The following is an 8,859-nucleotide window of genomic DNA, read 5'->3' on the forward strand; positions in this document are numbered from 1 at the left end:
TGAACTCCAAAATCTCCTCTCTTTTTTTCAGTTTGAGGAGGAGTTTCCACAATCTCTCACTTTAGATTTATGCCAAATAGAATCTTCTACATTTTTCTCTTCTTTGAGTAGGCAGCCTAAAACCAGGGCCTTTGCATGTCTTCCTATCTGAGAGTGTTCTTTTCACTAAACACAGATGCAGAGGACCCAAAACAGATATCATGGTATTGGTCTTGCACAGGGATGCCAAATGTAGACTGCATCAACGCCTTATTAATTGATATGAGAATGGACTAGTCAGGAAACAAAATTTGCTTTGTTTTTGGGTTGTATCTCTCTATGCACTCCTTTAATAACTTGGGTGCATGAACAGTCATTGGAAAACTGGCTACTTCTACCAATCTATTCTCCTTAAGTTTCTGAGTGATTAGGTGAATGAGTTGGAAATTAAGCCTCCTATGAAGATCACCCAAATTGTAGAACTTGAAGGATGTATCTGTAAAGTCTTTTAACTCACTCTCCAAGCCAATTAATCTTTTGTAACGAGCAGCTCTGATTGTCATTCGCTATGATTGCTTAGGATGCAGTTATCAATAAATAGTCATTTAAATATACTTTGAGAGACCAATGGCATGCACTTCCAATGAAATAGCTTTAGGAATTAGAATTTTGGTCCCACATGAACAAAATTAAGTTTGGCCAATGACTATAATGACTGAATTTGCATTTAATTCCATGAGTAATGGTTATTTAAACTTTTTATTCATCTACACATAAAATACTAAGTTCTCAAAAGCACTCTTACTTTACTTAAAGTAAACTGATATTACAAAGAGTCTTTAAACAACACAAATACTTAGCTTTGCGGGAAGTACCTTACTTTGCTTCAAAATCCAGAATGTAGATATACTTGATGATATTAACATATGTGGGAGAGAAAAGAACACTTAGCTTTTCTGCAATCCCATTTTCCTTTTATTCAGAATCACAACATGGGGAGTAATCCTTTTGCTAGCTTGTGCACTTCGTTCTTCCATTTTCTATATGAGGCTTTAATACTACATTTCCTTCATAACGGGTTCACATCTCCAATACTAACTTCTCCGAAAGTATCTTTTGGGCATCTCTGAAAGATATTTGCACTCTAGGGTAACTTGATTTTCTTTTCTTGAAGCATCCAGATAAGTAACCTTTTTCATTGCCTTGGGGTGAAAAACTCCTTTCTCAGCTGCATTTCCTGGATTGAAGCACAACAAGAAGCATTTAACCTTTTACTTCAATCTGATCGCCTCAAAGTTAGATCTTTGAGGATGCCTTACTAGTTATGACCCTTTAAATGATTTTTCAACATCATGCTCACACTGTTTGATCATGTGGACTTGAGATTTGGCTCTTAGTTCACACAGCCTCAGAAACAAAATTGGACAACTTCATTTCCATGAATATGCAGCAGAAAAACCAAAAACCCATGTTCCCTCATTGTAATTGATCTTATCTCCACAAACTTGAGTGAGACTCATTCTGGAGTCTATCTACAACTTCATAGGTCTTTGATCATTGAAAAAATCATATTGACAACCCATTAATCACCGTTACAGATTTATGCTTTGAATTCGTAGTTGATGTAATTCTCTCTAGGGGAAAAATTAGCTCAAAAGCATAGAATATATGATATCTAAAAATTAGGGCAAGATGGTAGAGAATGAAATATGAAACACTTACTTCTCATCGGGAGGATTCCAACACACACCCCAACCATACCTAAATCATCTAAACCCCATGCACACCAGAAAATTAGAAAACTTGCTTAGAAAGATTAGGTAAAGGTAATGCAAAGGGAGACCCGAAAAACAAAGATATTAGAGTACTTCAGGAAAGATGAGAAGTAAGTGACCTAAAATAGACTAAGAAACACCTCTCTCTAAACACACTCACCTTTATTAATGACCTCAAACTTTGAAAGGGTAAGACTAAAACTTGGCAACACATTTTTTCCTAGTAAGGAAGGCCTAATGATTTTTATTGCATTAAACATTGAGGACTCAAATGTTCCTCACAATCAATTTCATCATATGTACAAAAGAAATAAAATGAGGAGAAACATGTACCAACTTAATAACATCCTTAAATTTATGCATAATCCTCTAATCCCTAATGGTGGTTTCTATGCCACCCAACCTAATTGGACCAAAAGATACACTCACACAGTGGTGACAAAGTCCCAGAAAACACACAATACACATAGTGGTAGTCTTATTCACATCAAAAAAAAAGTAAACACGTAGAATACATAACATGTAATACATTAAATCACCTCAAAACATGACCAAGACGAATCAAATATATCTTTCACAAAAGATGATAGTTAACCATACAATTCACTTTGATCCTCGAGTAGACAATTCCTCTACACTCATTGTGAGTCTATATAAGCACCTCAAGTCATGGTTTGGCATCATCATCTTGATTCATTTAGCTTGCATATGTTTCATTAGTTATCACTTAATTAAGAGAGTTTAAACTAAGGTTTTTGGAAGCCCCTTTGTGTCTTGGCAATTGTTAGGTTCTCTTATTTTCCCAAAATCAAAAGTAGCATACAAAATAAGGGAAGAAAATTAACTCAATTTTTTTCAACATAATCTTAAGATGGTCTTTATGGAAACCTATGAAGGGGGCCATTTTACCCCATTCAAAGATTTTCTATTTCAAAAAAAAATTCACGTTTTATCAAATTTCTTTTCATAGAAAAAATAGAAAATTTCCAAATTCTCTATGATGAGACTTTAATTTTTAAATTTTGAAATTAATTTTTTTGATTAAACTAAAAAATACCCTTTGGATCTAAAAATGCACAACATCTATTACATGAATTTAATATTGGTTTCCATAAATTTTCAATGAGTTGGGTATCACGAGGACACAAAATTTATTTATTTATTTATTTGTAGAAATATGGATTAAGTTAAACTGCTTTGATTTCCTATTTCTGAAATTATAAGGGAAATTGAATGTTCCATTAAGGTTGATATGGCATCCAAAGAGCAATGGATTGAAGAAACAAGAAAGGTATAGAGAACTACCTTATTCATACATACAATTTTATTTTTCCTTTCAAATTCCAAATAATTGGATGGAAACAAACACTCATAAGATTAGGCACCCTCTAATGATCCAACTCTTGTCCTATCTAGATCAATTTCCACCCTTTAACATTCACAAATGAGGACAATTTTTCAATTTTCAAATAGTATACATAGTAGTTTTGGGGAATAACTCTTTAAAAAATAATTTCCTTTTTAATTTCATCTTCTATTTGCGATCTTTTTTTGCTTTATTTATTTTCCACTATATTATATTTCAAAATATTCCAATTAAGAAAAATAAACATTCAACACAAACATTTCCATTCTATTTATCATCATGATTGTCTAAGCATGAAAATTCCTAACCTGACAAAAAAATCCTCAAAATAGTTAACTATATTTTACTTATTTTTCAAACAAATAACACATTGGATATAAAAGCAATCTTTAAGTTCATCAAATATTCTTACAATTGTTGAAAAGAATCGATTGTTATTTAATCCTTAATAATAAAAATTGCAACAAATCTATAAATTTAAACCATTAGATTGTATAAAATAATTATGAGTAATTCACAAGATAGATATTCTCAAATGGCCTTCAATTCAAATTTGAGTTAACACTTGTTCACAACACAGATTGTATTCAATAAGTCTAAGTGAGTATGATCTATAAACTAGGATTTACAAGTTTTATAACTTAATCCAAAATACAAATTTAATCCCCGATCCAGGCAGTAATTACATGGCTATGTGTTTAACCATTGAAATTACAAGAATAATTATGCTTAAAACACTTAATTAAATAATGTATTTAATGCATATAAAAGAGAACAATAATGGATGAGAGAATAAGAAAGAGAATAAGGAGACAAACAATTTGATATGGAGTTTGTCTAGACAAGACCACGTCTCTGGGTCCACTTCTCAATTGGGGGACCGCTTTATTTATTCTACTAAGCAAAATACTTTGTTACAGAATCCAAGCTTCTAGCCTTCATAGTCTCTCCTATGCACTTGAAGACAAAACACAATGCCTTTGTGCTTACAAATCCTCTCACAAGGAAAAGTTATTCCTTTACAAAAATGCTCTCTCCAAAATTTCTCCAAGATTATTATTTTTCCCAAGGACTAATTCCCAAAGTCTAATTTATTGCCATGGACTAATTCCCCTTCTAAGGGAAAATAATCCCCCTTTTATACAAGTTTATTTGCCTATTATGGTGAAAACCATAATAGTTGCAAATCTCCCATTTTTATATAATAATATCCCCGTTAAAATAATTTCTTACAAAAAGATATACTTTCCAAGGAATGGATGATTTATAAGTAGATCCTAAAATCCTTCATGGAATTTGTCTACAAAAATTATAAATCATTTTAATATTTGATTGGCTCTCCTTAGAACTTTAATATTTTAAGGATTTGTATCCTTAATTATAGTGGAGAATAGAACTTGCTATTTTATAGGGGTTCATAATCCAACCCTTTAAACTAGGGATGGTAAACGACATTTTTTTAAAAAAGTTTGTGACTAATTTTTTAGGAAATATAGATCCACAAAAATAGGGGCGCTTGAAAATAGGGAACTCCTTTTTCTGAGGTAAAAGTAATTTCGCAATATCTTCCACATTTTATCTCAGATCTTGATGAAATAAACATCGTTGGAAAGTTCTTAAAAAACTCTTCGCCATGATACCAATATTGACCCTTTTTGATGACTTTGTTTTTTTTAACCATTTTTTGAGCCCTCTAATTTGTCAATTTCACCAAACCTTTGACTGAGCATAACTTCAGCATATGAGATCCTTATGACCCCATCCAAATTATGTTGGGTCTAATTTTTTCAGATCTTTGGAATGATGTTGAATTTGAGAGATTCTAAGACTGTGAAAATATTAGGCTTACTAGATCCACCTGGATCATTCCTCCCCACTGAGAATCTTTTGGAAGGTCTCCAAAAGTCTATTTTTACATAGATTAAAAGTAAGGGCATGTTCACCTCACTTGTCTAGTATGAATTCTAAATATCTGACTCATCATAAACACAATAAAAGATGAGATAGCATTGCTGACACAATTAACCATACATCCACCAAGATTCATTGTTGCATCCATCACCCACATAGTGCCAACTAGTAGAAGAAGAAGCAATAGCATCAAATAAACTGATAAAAAAGGAAAAGTATTAACTCTCTAGATCTCCTATATAGGAACACCACTAGGAAATAAATTATCCAAACCCTCTTTTACCATCACTAGTTGAAGACTTGATTCTACTTGCACCTGATCCTCACTTGTTGTGGTAGACATGAGATTCAGCCTATTGCCTGCATTTACAATCATTTTCAAATGCCCTATATTTACAATTGATCCTTCATTCTTCACGCAATGAGCTCTTATAATGTATTCAATTATGTCCTTATACAAATGATACTTATTATGCTCCCTATAGAAGATAGCTTTTCTATCATATAAGTATGGGCTACCCAAAACAATCCCACTGATGTCAAGTGGAACCACATCAAAATCAACCTCATCTATGTACTTGGATTTAATTGCAAATCTTAACCTACATTGCCTAGTTATTCGCAATCTATTATCAAAGTTAGAAGGACTAAAAATCAATATTGTATGCTTTAAATATGAATGCATTGCACCTATATACTTTAATAAAGTATATTGCATGTAAAGATGAATTCCAAGAGCTAATGCCTTCTTCCTAAACACCTGTGTATACTCTTGTACAAATTTTCATTTACCTTGCTTGAGATTTTGCTAGTCCATAATGGCTTCTTGTATATGACCCAAAGGATAAACGTGTTTCTTCAAAGCATAAGTAAATTCATACTAAGATGAAATGGTTTTACCATGTGTAGCAAGATCATCCTAGATCTTACTCTCCCACTAGACTAATGCAGTACCTCCCATCTTGAGAGTAGCTAGCTAGATCTTGGAAGAATCATCCAAAATCTTTTGAACCCTGCAATACACTTCCATTTGCTTAAGCCAATTATCCAATTTCTCTGCATCCAATTCACCATTATATATAGGCAAATCAAACTTTACATCAAGCTTTAACAAGGGTGTCTTCATAGATTGTTTCTTTTTAGAAGAAGTAGGCAAAGAAGAAGATGATGATCATGAAGATGAAGAAGATGGAGATGAAGGCTCAAGAGGGTCACTACCACCTCCTACTCCTTTGCCTTTGTCATCTTTTGACAAGGATTTAGCTTCTTCCTTCTTCTTAGCCTTGTCAACCTTTCTCAATTTTTGTTGATGCCTTTCTTGGAGAAGAATGTCCACCAAAGCCTTCAATTCCACAAAAACTCTCTAGAAAGCCTCAACATCAAACTCAAAAAGACTTTGTTCAGATGCCATGATTCGTGGAAAAGCTTTTCTTTTCCCAATCTCTGGATTGAACTCTACAAGTTTACCTTCTCCTTATTTTAACTTCAACCTGGTTAACATTCACCACCTGCAATTTTCTTTGCAAAATAAGCTCTGATACCAAACTTGATCTATAAACTAGGATTCATAAGTTTTATAACTTAATCCAAACTACAGATTTAATCGTTAAGGCTCGATCCAAGCAATAATTACGTGGCTATGTGTTTAACCATTGAAATTACAAGAATAATTATGCTTAAAACACTTAATTACATAATGTATTTAATGCATATAAAAGAGAACAATAATGGATGAGAGAATAAGAAAGAGAATAAGGAGACACAAACAATTTGATATAGAGTTCGTTTGAATAGGACTATGTCTTTGGGTCAACTTCTCAATCGAGGGACCGCTTTATTAATTCTGCTAAGCAAAACACTTTGTTACATAATCCAAGCTTCCAGCCTTCACAGTCTCTCCTATGCACTTGAAGACAGAACACAATGCCTTCGTGCTTACAAATCCTCTCACAAGGAAAAGTTATTCCTTTACAAAAATGCTCTCTCCAAAATTTCTCCAAGACTATTATTTTTCCCAAGGACTAATTCCCAAAGTCTAATTTCTTGCCAAAGACTAATTCCCCTTCTAAGGGAAAATAATCCCCCTTTTATACAAGTTTATTTGCATATTATGGTGAAAACAATAATAGTTACAAATCTCCTATTTTTACATAATAATCTCCTCGTTAAAATAATATCTTACAAAAAGATATACTTTCCAAGGAATGAATGATTTATAAGTAGATCCTAAAATCCTTCTTGGAATTTATCTACAAAAATTATAAATCATTTTAATATTGGTTTGGCTCTCCTTAGAACTTTAATATTTTAAGGATTTGTATCCTTAATTATAGCGGAGAATAGAGCTTGCTATTTTATAGGGGTTCATAATCCAACCCTTTAAACTAGGGATGGTAAAGGACATTTTTTATATAAACTTTGTGGCTAATTTGTTAGGAAATATAGACCCACAAAAATAGGGGCACTTGAAAATAGGGAGCTCCTTTTTCTAAGGTAAAAGTAATTATGCAATATCTTTCACATTTTATCTCAAATTTTGATGAAATAAACATCATTGGAATGATTTTTAAAAACTTTTTGCAATGATACCAATATTGACCCTTTTTATGACCTTAATTTTTTTCACCTTTTATTCTGAGTCCTCTAATTTGTTGATTTCACCAAACCTTTGACTGAGCATAACTTCTACATATGAGATCCTTTTGACCCCATCCAAGTTATGTCAGGTCTAATTTTTTGAGATCTTTGGAATGATGTTGAATTTGAGAGATTCTAAGACTGTGAAAATTTTAGGCTTGCTAGATCCACCTGGATCAGAGTAAAACAAGGTAATTGCTCAATGCAACTTCTCCAAACATAGCCATTATTGTGGAATAGCTTAAACTTGTTTAGCTAGGTGGAGAAACAACCCTATACTTGTAACCACACAGCACACATGTCAAAGTACTTGCTCAATGCATATATGGTTGAAACACAAGATAATCATCTAATGGGTATAACATCGTAAACATGAAAATCAATTAAAATAATTAACAAAGTTATGATAACATTTAATCAAAACATAAATATTACACATAAATAATTCAAAAATTCAAATAACCTAGCCATATAAGCATACAAACACCAACAACTAATATGTTGAGGAACCATATCTCAAAACAAGTAGTTGGTACAAATACACCAATCTCAACACAAACACAACCTATACATCTCCTAACAATTTTTAAAAATAAAATAAAAAATTGAGATATGTGCAACATACAAAAAAATCTTAATATCCTCATTGAAAGCCACGAGCAAAGATCTATAGGAATCCATGGTGAATGATTTAAGAAGTGGGTATGAATAAGAAAGGGTAGCAAGGTGCATATCAAGGGATGATAAACAATGAACACCTAAATCTTCGGTGTCAAAGCGACAAAAAAAATTAAGTTGGTTTTTTAATTTGATAAAAAAAAAAAAAGTACTCAAAAATATTAATTTGGAAATAATAAAGTAGAAGGAAAAATCTCAAGCCAATCCTTAGGGAGTGTAAAGATCAAATGAAAGAAACACGAGGTTTTTTTAGCAATGTTGTTCTAATTTAAACTAAGAAAAATAAATGCAATTCACATTTATAAAAAAATTACCCTAACTTAAGGATATGACTCTAAAACATTACAAACATTATATAATAATCCATAGAATATTAGGTTATATAACTTCATATACAATAGAGATATGTTGCAACTCATACCTAATATTTTAGTTATGTTCTCTAATTTAAAGTTGGATATTTTATGCTCCACCAATATGAGGAATTTAAGTTTTGCAGGTATGTACTCAAAG

Source organism: Cupressus sempervirens, chromosome 9 (genome assembly GCF_028749045.1).
Source record: "Cupressus sempervirens isolate cs-2001-9-10 chromosome 9, ASM2874904v1, whole genome shotgun sequence".
NCBI lineage: Eukaryota > Viridiplantae > Streptophyta > Pinopsida > Cupressales > Cupressaceae > Cupressus > Cupressus sempervirens.